Raw genomic sequence first — 12,557 nt, 5'->3', positions numbered from 1 at the left:
GACGGTCCACGTACGTCTGAACACTTTTGGCGTAATTCGCATGCAATCACCTCCTTAATGGTCTGGAAGCTATACTCGGTATCCTGATCCCAGACAAACGGTTGTTTTTGCTTTAGCAGTTTCTTAAGCGGCTCTACCAATTCATCGTACTGCGGGATCAGTTTAGCGTAGTATCGCGTGACACCGAGAAATGAATGCAGCGACTTCTTGTCAATTGGCTGCGGTGCCTTAACAACTGACTGAACTTTGTTTTCCCGCGGCGAAATACCGTTTGCGGTGCAGACTTGCTCACGGTGAACCCGAGGTTGAGGACGCAGTTTCGCGGAGACTGGTTGCACTGACGCTCGAAGATGAACGTCGTGGATGAAATCATTTGCAAGTCCCGATTGTCTTGAGTACGGCTGGGCGAACTCCGAGGGAGCGTTATGCGGAAGAGACGGAAGCTGAACGCTTGGGTCAGCTGGAACTTCTGACACTTGTTGGCATGCAGCGAAAACAAGCTGCGTACGAGCAGGGGACTGTCGATGCTTTCCGTTGCTCGAACGGCAAACTGAAGCGAAATGTCCTACTTTTCTGCACGCACAGCAGGAAACATGCTTGGCTGGACAGCCTGGATCGGATGCGACTTGGTGAGGTGAACCACATCGGTAGCAATAGCCTGCGATGTGTCGACTGGCTTCGCGGAGTTCGGGCCGCGCGCCATGTTGGCCAGCCTCCCCAGGTCGCGACTTTCCGCCATGCCGCCGAGCGCCATTTTGAAACCGCCGGGTCGAGGGAGAAGGGTGGCGGGAACCGCCATCTTGCGCGTCCGGGCGAGGAAGGTGATGGCTGTCGACGCCATCTTGGCGTTGCGTCGAGACGCGCTGAACAGACGAGCTGTTAAAGGCTTGAAGGTATTTGTGGACTTGCTGTACGGCTCGTCCGATTTCCTGGGCCTTCTTGAGCGTGAGGGACGCTCCTTCGTAAAGTAACCTTTCTCTAATTCTTGTTGATGCGACGCCTTGGAGGATTTGGTCGTGAAGGGACTCGTCGTGCCAAGCGCCGAACGCACAAGCAGGCGCTAGCCTTTGTAGCGCGGTGACGAAGTCCTGGAAGGTTTCTCTGGGTAGTTGCTTCCTTTCCCGGAAGATAATACGGTGCACCAGGGGGGGTTGGTGCTTTCTTCGTAGTGCTGGTCCAAGTTGCGGAGAACGTCTTCGAACGTAGTAGCCGTCTGGGCCGTTTGCGACGCTAGGTCGTAGTAAAGACGCTGCCCCTCGAAGCCTAAGTTGCTCAGTAAAATGGCCTCTCGTCTTGTAGTGCCTCGCCTCCGGTTGCCTCGAGAAACGTGCGAAAGTACCGTTTCCACGTGAGCCACGGCACCGCAGGAGTGCCGGGTAGCGCCAGGAAAGGCGGCATGTGGGGCACGAAAGCCATGCCGGGCACCGAAAACAAAGGCGGAGGAGTTGCAGTTGACGGAGGAGACGTAGCTGCGGCGTCTTGCATGCCGGAAGCAGGAGCAGAAGTACGGCAAGGGCACGTAGGAAGCAGAGCAATGGTTTACCTCGTCGCCAGTTTGTTGTAGCTTCGACGGGGCGGCCGGACGAAAGGGTTACGGCATGAGGCCTAAACGGCCGGGGCGCGCAGCGCCGCAACAGAAGAGCCGGACTGCTCCAGTCGGGGACCAGACAAAGAAATGCCCTTTTATTTCTCCGAGGGGAAGCAGGAAGGCAACTTACAGCGTTTGGCGCTGAGTGGCGCCCTGATGTAAAGACCCAAAACCGAAACCAGAAGTTAACACAGGATACCACATAGACCAACATGGCGAATTCCTGATCCAGCTTTCGGTTGCGCAGTACATGTTACATAAGAGTTCTTCACAAGCCCGAAAGAAAGCCTACGAAAAAGGGCCGCGCGACCAGATAACTGTGCAGGAGAGTACGCTTCGTGTACAGGCGGACGTGTTAATCGCGGAACCGAAAGAGAGAGAGAAAAAGAGTTTTTGCATACACACAGAAAATATCGTGCTTTATTAATTTACAGTGTAATGAAGGGCTCAAGCATCGACAAGACGCAGAAAGGAGAAAGTCATACATATTTCAATTCTACTAAGAACAAGATACGAGTGTTGAATAGGGAAGCCTAAACAGCAAAACCCACACTACGTCCCAAACATATACTTTTCTTCCTCATCGCAAAGCAAAACGGATACTGTGCTCACGCAGTCTTTGATATCTGCGTGCGCTTAACTTTTTCTGACTGTTTAGCCTCTGTCGCATGTTCTGTTCTACTACGTGCAGCCACCAAATAGTTAGTGAGCTTCCGCGAACGCTCAGGACCCTTGCTAGTCATTATGCACAAGCCCATCCCATGACTCACTACGCGCCTGACGTTCGTATACAGTCATTTCCACAATGTTTACTTTCGCGCTGTTAGTACGTCCAGCATATGACCCACCGACTGCAGTCCATTCCTTACTAGACTAGTGGCTATAGCATGCGCTTACAAAGCGTAAACACCACCGCGTTTGTCTTGCACAGGATAACTAAACTTCGTCTGCAAGTTCGCTTGGTACGCCGACTGAAATGACACGAGTCAACGACCCTGCGAGTCGGTCACATGTGCTGAAAAAGGCGGCACACACTAGCGGTTCTCGTGTCTCCGACAAAAGTCATGAAAGTTTCCCGAATTCCTCAGCAACGACGATGTTCTTGAGTGCCTCTGTCGCGCCCCAGGTGACCTTCGGAGCTAATGAGAAATTTCTGGCGGGGCTTTGCCCAGTGTTGAGCGTAAGTAGTTGAGCGTGGTTCCCGAATGCCGCTCCTGAAGCTCAGTGCACAGTCATGTGACTCGAGGAAGTGTTTTCGTCCAGTAGTCGATGCGAAGCTAAACTTGTTCAGAAACTACTGAAACAATATGTCAGGAGGAGGCAGACCTTTTCTGCGCACTTGCTAAGATTTCCCCTCTGCCTCCAATTTTTCAGTATGGAATATTGTGATCAGTGCTCTCTCCTTTCTCTACCTCGCCCCCCCACCCCCCTAATTGGCGCAAGTCTCTGCCATATTCAAGGCCTCCGGCAAGGGGCGTCATATAGCGCAAGGTCTGAGAGAGAGAGAGAGAGAGGAGAATTCAGGAAAGGCAGGGATGTTAACCAGTGTTGCGTTTCGCCTGCGACACGTGGTTTTGCCGGCGCGACTGCGGCGGGGCGGCAGACATTTTGGCCCGATCGTCGTCGCCGCAACGCTCCCCGCCAGGTGTTTCCAGGCGCGACTGCGGCGAGGCGACCGCATAGGGATCATCCTCGCATTCCAGTCATTGTGCCAGAACCAGGCGATGCGAAAGCAGGGATCATCCTCTCATTACAGTCATTGTGCCCGACCGGCAGCGCTACAACAGGGTGCTACGAGATCGTGCCCGACATGGTGCTACGGCATCGCTACAACAGGGTGCTACGAGATCGTGCTCGACATGGTGCTACGGCATCGCTACAACAGGGTGCTACGAGATCGTGCTCGACATGGTGCTACGGCAGCGCTACGACAGTGTGCGTCACCATTAGCCCATTGTACATTCACGTGCTCGTCTTTTGAGGGGTTCCTTCTTGCCCTCAACTGCGAGAGTATAAAAACAGCTGCCCCGGACGCCAAAAGGAGGGCTCCGATTTCTTCTGTTGAGTAAAGTGCTCTCCCGTCTCTCTACTTCGGTCAACCTGACCGCCAACTCTTTGCGATGTTAAAATAAACAAGTTGTTTTGTTGTTACCAGTCGACTCATGCTTTGCCGGGACCTTCGGATGCTTCCAGTTGTACCCCAGGCCGCCAGGCCAACGCTACCCTTGGGGCTTGCGACCCAGGTACAACCACGGGCGTCAGCGCCGAGTTCCCAACAGATCGTACGAGCGGTGCGATCCAAACATCTGGTGGCAGCGGTGGGATCAAAACATCTGGTGGCAGCGGTGGGATCGCCTCCGACTTCAAACAACTGTCTGCCAGCGGTGAGATCGCGACAACGGAGGCCAGCAGCGAAGAGATGCAGTTGACTGTATACTGAGCAGCTCAACGACGATCCGGGAGCAGTGCAACGAGCCCTGTGTGATGACTGGTTGCCTGCAGCGGAACGACTGCGCGGAACTCTTGGCTGCGAGGTTTGGTGAGTGCGGGACTTTCTTCTTCTGAGCTTTGCCAGGCTTTTGTTAGTGTCAGAAACAGAGCTGGTAATTGTGGTTGTCGTTGCTGCCGGGTTAGTTTGCGGCAAGACAATAGTAAGCAGTAGAGAAAGCAGCATTCAGAGCAGCCATGGATTTGAAGTCGTTGCGCAAACCGAAATTGTTGGAGCTTGCAAGAGAGTTGGGTCTGGATGTCTCAGACAAACTAAGAAAACCTGAACTGCTAAAGGCTATTCTTGAGTTAGAGGCTGAGGATGACGAGCTGTCGGAATGCCTTGAGACTATTGAGGAGAGGGAGACTGCAAAAAGACAGGATAGCGAACTTAAAGAACAAAAAGAGCGAGAGCAACAAGAAAAAAAAGAAGAGCGCGACCGTCAACACGCGTTGGAAATGAAGCGTCTCGAGATTGAGATGGAACGCGCTCGTAATGGAAGTCAGGCACACGGTGCAGGAGAACGAGTATTGTTCAAAATGACTGACCTGATGCGGCCGTTTAAGCTTGGAGAGGACATTGGTTTGTTCCTGGTTAACTTTGAGCGAACGTGCGAGAAGCAGGGGTTCTCTCGGGAAACGTGGCCACAGCGCTTGCTCACTTTGTTACCCGGCGAGGCGGCCGACGTAGTCGCTCGCTTGGATAGAGAGGAAGCAGAGGATTTCGACAAAGTAAAATCGAGTCTGCTAAAAAAGTACCGGCTGTCTGCGGAGGCGTTCCGTCGGAAGTTTCGGGAAAATGAGAAAGGCAGAAGTGAGTCATATACAGAGTTTGCGTATAGGCTTATGTCGAACATGCAGGAGTGGCTCAAAGAAGAGAAAGCGTTTGGTGACCACGATAAAGTTCTGCAGTGTTTCGGGCTAGAACAGTTTTATAGTCGGTTACCGGAGAACGTGCGATACTGGGTCTTGGATAGGCCAGACGTTTGTACGGTGGCTAAAGCCGCTGAGCTAGCCGAAGAGTTTGTGACGCGTCGGGCTCGCGGAGCTAAGGACGGTCAAAAGGGTGAATTTGGCTCGAAGTTTGAGAGGCCGAAGTTCACACCCATGAGAGCAAAGGGGAACACGCGTAGTGCGGATGCGAGTGGAAGCAGTGCGACCGAACCTAAGGAGACGGCAGCAGCCGAAGCCGAACGCAGAAAGCGGTTCGAGATGAGGCAAGCGCGCGTTTGTTATACGTGCCAGAAGCCGGGTCACTTTTCGGCGCAGTGTCCGGAAACAACACCAAAAGTTGTGTTTTTTTCAATAGGCAGCACTGACGAGAACATGAAGCTTCTCGAGCCTTACATGCGAGACCTCCTCGTGAACGGGAAAGAGTACCGAGTGCTTCGCGATTCCGCAGCTACGATGGATGTAGTTCACCCGTCTTACGTAGAACCCCATATGTTCACGGGCGAGTGCGCATGGATCAAGCAAGCCGTGGAAGCTCATAGCGTGTGTCTGCCGGTAGCAAAAGTGCTTATTGAAGGACCTTTCGGAGCGCTTGAGACGGAGGCGGCAGTGTCATCTATGCTGCCCCCCCAGTACCCGTACCTATTTTCAAACAGGTCCGATCACCTCCTGCGCGAGAAGGGGCTTTTGTTTGGTGAAGCTAGTGTTCAGGCCTTAACCAGATCGAAGGTTCGGGAGCTCGCTGCAAAGGCGGTAGTTGCGGGGCCGACGTTATCAAACAACGAAAAAGGGTCAGAGGCGCAGCAAGCTGATATTCAGAGCACGCCCGAACAGAATAAAATTGAGTCTGTAGCGTTGAAGGCGCCAGATACTGGAGAGGAAACGCCCGACACGGGAAAGTTAGAAGAGCTATCTACTGATTTGCTCATCGCGCCTACGTCAGACGGACTTGATAGGTTGCTAAAAGTCAGCCGGTCGGCTTTGTTAGCCGAGCAAAAAAAGGATGGCAGCCTGGAAAACATACGCTGCAATGTTAAGGAAGGTATCGCCAGGAAAAATGCGCGTTTTGTGGAAAGAGGTGGAGTCCTGTACCGGAAGTATCTAGACCGCAGAGGAGTGGAGTTCGATCAGCTGATCGTGCCTCAATGCTATCGTCAGGATCTGTTGCGCTTGTCACACGGGGGTTCGTGGTCCGGACACCTAGGAGTTAAGAAAACTAAGGACCGTCTCTTGCAAGAGTACTATTGGCCAGGGTGTTTTCGGGACGCAGACCATTTCGTGAGGACATGTGACACTTGTCAGCGGGTGGGCAAACCAGGGGACAAATCGAGGGCGCCGTTGAAATTGGTACCTATCATTACGGAGCCTTTTAGACGGCTCGTTATTGATACAGTGGGACCTCTGCCGGTAACAGCCACGGGGTACAGACACATTTTGACTGTGATCTGCCCAGCGACAAAGTTCCCTGAAGCAGTGCCGCTTAAAGAACTCAGCTCAGTTGAGATAGTTAATGCACTACTGTCCATATTTGCGCGAGTTGGTTTCCCTGCGGAAATCCAATCAGATCAGGGCACAGTGTTTACTAGCGCTTTGACGACAACTTTTCTCGAAAGGTGTGGGGTAAAGCTGTTACACAGCTCAGTGTACCACCCACAGTCGAATTCCGTTGAGAAGCTCCACTCCGTCATGAAGCGCGTGTTGAGAGCGTTGTGTTTTGAACATCGAACTGACTGGGAGCTGTGTCTGCCTGGGGTGATGTTTGCTTTAAGGACCGCGCCGCATGCGGCTACGGGGTTTTCGCCAGCTGAACTGGTGTACGGTCGCTCGCTTCGATCTCCGCTTCGCATGCTTCGAGAATCGTGGGAAGGTAGGGGCGACGACCCAGTCGTGGTGGAGTACGTGCTTAAGCTCCTCGAACGCTTAAGAAGGGCACAGGAGTTGTCAGGTGAAGCAATGACAAAGGCCCAGCAGAGGGCCAAGGTTTATTATGATCGGACAGCCAGGGCCCGTCGTTTTGAGGTGGGCGATGAGGTCATGATATTGCGCACATCGCTAAACAACAAACTAGACGTGCAGTGGGAGGGCCCAGCACGAATTGTTCAGAAACTGTCGGACGTTAACTACGTGGTAAGTCTGCCAGGAAAGCGGAAAGCACAGCAAGTTTACCACTGTAATCTGCTCAAACCTTATAGACAAAGGGAAGCAGTGGTGTGCATGATGGTAAACGTTCCTGAAGAGCTTCCGGTCGAGCTTCCGGGACTAGGCTCAGTGACGAACAGGGAAGACACCGGTCAAGTCATTAGTGACCTTATCAGTAAAGCACCGCTGTCGCCTGAGCAGAAAACCGAACTACACCAGCTATTACAAGAGTTTCAAGGTCTGTTCTCTGAGAGGCCTGGTAGGACTTCTGTACTTACTCATGATATAGAACTTACCTCCACAGAGCCAGTACGATCCAAGGCGTATCGGGTGTCACCCCGCCAGAGCGATATTATGGAGGCTGAGGTAAAGAAAATGCTACAGCTCGGTGTTATTGAGGCAGGTGAGAGTGATTATACCTCCCCTTTGATTTTAGTTGAGGTACCGGGCAAGGAACCTCGTCCTTGCGTCGACTACCGCAGGCTTAATTCCATCACTAAGGATCAAATTTATCCGATCCCTAACATCGAGGAGCGCCTTGAGAAAGTTAGTAGCGCTCAGTTTATTTCCACCCTAGATCTTGTCAGGGGTTATTGGCAGGTTCCACTTACAGAAGAGGCTAGTAGGTATGCGGCGTTCATTTCACCAATGGGAACATTCCGTCCTAAAGTGTTGAGTTTTGGTTTGAAGAACGCGCCATACTGTTTTTCAAGTCTCATGGATAAAGTGTTGCGGGGACAGCAAGAATTCGCTTTACCGTATCTAGACGACGTAGCGATATTCTCCGCATCCTGGTCTGAGCATATGACACACTTGCGGGCAGTGCTAACCCGCCTGCGCGAAGCGGGCTTGACAGTCAAGGCTCCTAAGTGCCAGTTAGCACAGGCCGAGGTTGTCTACCTCGGTCACGTGATTGGTCAGGGTCGTCGCCGCCCCTCTGAAATAAAAGTGGCCGCTGTGCGAGACTTTCCGCAACCGCGCACCAAGACCGATATTCGGTCGTTCTTGGGTGTCGCCGGCTACTATCAGAGGTACATCCCTAGGTACTCTGATATCGCGGCTCCCCTGACGGATGCTCTAAGAAAGACAGAGCCTCAAACAGTCGTCTGGGACGAGACAAAGGAAAGAGCTTTTAGCGCCCTAAAGAGTGCCCTAACAAGCCAGCCTGTGCTACGATCGCCAGACTATACAAAAGGGTTCGTTGTTCAGTGCGATGCTAGTGAGCGAGGCATGGGCGTTGTACTGTGCCAACGGGAAAATGGAGAAGTAGAACACCCCGTCCTGTATGCTAGTCGTAAGCTGTCCAGTCGTGAGCAGGCGTATAGCGCCACCGAGAAAGAGTGTGCGTGTCTCGTGTGGGCCGTTCAGAAATTGTCATGCTATCTAGCCGGCTCGAGGTTTATCATTGAGACGGATCACTGCCCTCTCCAATGGCTGCAGACCATCTCTCCCAAAAATGGCCGCCTCCTGCGCTGGAGCCTCGCTTTACAACAATATTCCTTTGAGGTGCGTTACAAAAAGGGGAGTCTCAACGGTAACGCCGATGGCTTAAGTCGAAGCCCCTAACGTAGGAATCAGCCTCAAAATTTGTTACTGATGTTTTTCTTCCTGAGGCAGGATTTTTTTTAACATATTGCTTTTGTTTAGTGTTTCAAAGTGACGATATGCTTTCTAGTGCAATTTTTCAATTTGTGGACGCGTTCTGAGTGATGCTAGACTACTGTAAGGAACTAGGCAGTGGTATAAAAAGGGGAAAGAGCCTGGCAGGGCTTAGTGAGGGTTGTGCCGTGCTTGCTGACTGAGCGGTTGAGTTTCAGCGTAGTTCTAACGCTTGCCGGGAACGAGAACAAAAATGTGAACTCTCCCGAAGTCACTTTGCAGTGTCCCGTGCGAACCTGAACGAGAGAACGAGGCCTTCTCTGTGCGCTGCGCTCAAGAAACGTCGAGGGACGCCCGACTTCGGTTATGAGCATCATCGAGCGACATCCCTCCGGACAGCGGATGCAGTCCCCTGTCCATCGGGATCTCCTTCCCCCGGCGGGGCGGTCTGTTGCGTTTCGCCTGCGACACGTGGTTTTGCCGGCGCGACTGCGGCGGGGCGGCAGACATTTTGGCCCGATCGTCGTCGCCGCAACGCTCCCCGCCAGGTGTTTCCTGGCGCGACTGCGGCGATGCGACCGCATAGGGATCATCCTCGCATTCCAGTCATTGTGCCAGAACCAGGCGATGCGAAAGCAGGGATCATCCTCTCATTACAGTCATTGTGCCCGACCGGCAGCGCTACAACAGGGTGCTACGAGATCGTGCCCGACATGGTGCTACGGCATCGCTACAACAGGGTGCTACGAGATCGTGCTCGACATGGTGCTACGGCATCGCTACAACAGGGTGCTACGAGATCGTGCTCGACATGGTGCTACGGCAGCGCTACGACAGTGTGCGTCACCATTAGCCCATTGTACATTCACGTGCTCGTCTTTTGAGGGGTTCCTTCTTGCCCTCAACTGCGAGAGTATAAAAACAGCTGCCCCGGACGCCAAAAGGAGGGCTCCGATTTCTTCTGTTGAGTAAAGTGCTCTCCCGTCTCTCTACTTCGGTCAACCTGACCGCCAACTCTTTGCGATGTTAAAATAAACAAGTTGTTTTGTTGTTACCAGTCGACTCATGCTTTGCCGGGACCTTCGGATGCTTCCAGTTGTACCCCAGGCCGCCAGGCCAACGCTACCCTTGGGGCTTGCGACCCAGGTACAACCACGGGCGTCAGCGCCGAGTTCCCAACAGATCGTACGAGCGGTGCGATCCAAACACCAGTCAATAGTCTGGTTGGCTACCCTACACAGGGGGATGGGAGAAGGGGAAGAGAAAGAAGGGAGAGAGAAGGCGTAGATACGCGTACGGAGAGCACTTCAGTTAGAGTCGCTCGAGCAAACCAGAAGTTCTGAGAAAACACAAAAGTGCCTTCACTGCCTTCTGAGCCGATGATCGGTCGGGACGGTGCTCTAATATGGTCTGTTCACTCAGAGGACGATCGTCTAGTTTCCTCAATGTGTTGGACAAAGACTGTCTTTGTGCTTGAAATTGTGGACAATGGCACAATAAGTGGTCAATGTTCTCCTCGCATCCGCAAACATCACATGCAGGAGTATTAGCCATTCCAATTAGTGCTGAGTAGGCATTCGTGAAGGCAACTCCAAGCCATAACCGACACAGAAGAGACGCTTCACGTCGGTGTAGACCCGCTGGAGGTTTGAGTTGAAGTGACGGGTTTAGTCTGTGCAGTCTTGTGCGCCTTGTATGTGCGGTGTTCCACTCTGCCAAGGAGATCGTGCGTGCTAGAATGCCAAGTTGCCTCGCGGCGTCGGTCCTTGAGAGAGGAATGGGGACGCAGCGGTCTTCTTGGTTTGACGTCCGAGCTGCCTTATCGGCGTCATCATTTCCAAGGATACCGCAATGACCTGGTATCCACTGAAAAGAGATATCATGTCCTTTTGCTATTAAGTGATGAACAAGTTCCGCGATTTCGCACGTGAGCTGATCGTGAGTTCCATGTCGGAGAAACGACTGCACACATTGCAAGGCCGGCCTTGAATCGCAGAAGACGGCCCATTTTCTAGGACTTTCAGCGTTTATCACTTGAAGCGCGTCGCGGAGAGCCGCGAGCTCTGCAGCTGTGGACGTAGTGACATGGGAAGTCTTGAACCGCTTGGTTATTCTCATTGCTGGTATAACTAGAGCGCCGCCGGAACTGGTTGATGTAGTTGATCCATCAGTGTAGACGTGTGTGCAGTCGCTGTATTTCTCGTACAAGAGAAGTAAAGTTAGTTGCTTGAGCGCTGATGATGGCAAGTCCGACTTCTTCTGAAGGCCTGGGATTGTAAGGTTCACTTGAGTACGGCGCATACACCATGGAGGAATGGAAGGCCTTGCCGCAGGTGTGTAACCTGACCTGAAAGAGGCACAGTGCGCGAAGACAGTCGCACTGAATGTCGTGTGGGGCCTATCTACTGGGAGACTTGCTAGGTGGTGGGTAGGGGTCCGGGCAAAGTGTCGTATGTGCACACGCATTGTTTCAATGATAATGTGCGTTTTAATAGTGAAATCTTGAGCGACTGCAATAACCTCAGTCGTTGACGCACTCTGCGGTAGACCGAGACATATCTTGAGGGCTTGGGCTTGGATGCTTTGAATTATATTCAGGTTAGTTCTGCAGGTGTTGGACATGACCGGTAGACTGTACCGTAGGAATCCAATAAAGAGGACCCTGTACAGTTGCAGCATAGAGTGTATTGGTACTCCCCAGGTCTTTCCTGCAAGGAACTTAAACATATGACAAATTCCTGTCAGGCGCTTTTTCACATAATTCACATGAGGGGTCAAGGAGAGATTTTTATCAAGGACCACCCCCAAAAATCTGTGACTCGTGTTGTACGAGATCATGTGTCTGTCGACGGATATCATGTATGGAGACATTGATTTCCTGGTAAATGCCACCGCTGCGCACTTTTCGTATGATATACGAAGTCCTTGTTCTCTAAGGTAGGATGATGTTAAAGTGGCTGACTTTTGAAGCCGCGCGCGAAGCTGCAGTCGCGTCACAGCCGACGTCCAAATGCAAATGTCGTCGGCATAGATGGAGAGCCTAACGGTGCCTGGCAGGATGTCGGAGAGTCCAATGAGTGTTAGACTGAAGAGCGTTGGGCTGAGTACTCCGCCCTGAGGCACCCCACGGTTACTGTAATGCTGTGAGGTCGGGCCATCCTCGGTAAGCACGAAAAAGGATCTCTTATGTAGATAGCTACTTATCCAGAGATAGACTTTGCCGCCAAGTCCTACTGCCTCTAACGCGTTGAAAATCGCTTCGTGCGTTACGTTATCGTACGCTCCTTTAACATCCAGAAACAGGGCAGCAGATAATCTTTTGCAGGACTTCTGGTGCTCGACGTACGTCACTAAGTCGATAACGTTGTCTATGGAAGAACGGCCACGCCTGAAGCCGGCCACTGCATCTGGATATACCTGGTAATGTTCGAGGTACCATTCTAGCCGTGCTAGAACCATCCTCTCCATTAGTTTTCCGATGCAACTGGCAAGCGCAATTGGTCGGTATGATGCAATGTCTACAGGCGACTTGCCAGGCTTGAGTAGTGGAATTAGGCGACTGGTCTTCCATTCCTGCGGAACCGTACCTGTCTGCCAGGAGCTGTTGAACAAGAGCAGGAGCTCTTTTCGAGCCTCTTCGCCAAGATTACATAGGGCACGGTAGGTTATACCGTCGGGTCCTGGTGAAGATGAACGCTTGCACAAGGCCAGTGCAGCTTCGAGCTCGTCCATGGAGAAAGGACTATCCATGCGGAGGTCGCGTGAAACCGGTGAGTGGTGGAGCGTCGATGTT

This window comes from Dermacentor variabilis, chromosome 4 (assembly GCF_050947875.1).
Source record: "Dermacentor variabilis isolate Ectoservices chromosome 4, ASM5094787v1, whole genome shotgun sequence".
NCBI classification, from domain to species: domain Eukaryota; kingdom Metazoa; phylum Arthropoda; class Arachnida; order Ixodida; family Ixodidae; genus Dermacentor; species Dermacentor variabilis.
The sequence above is the reverse complement of the archived record's forward strand: the minus strand, read 5'-3'. Positions refer to the sequence as shown.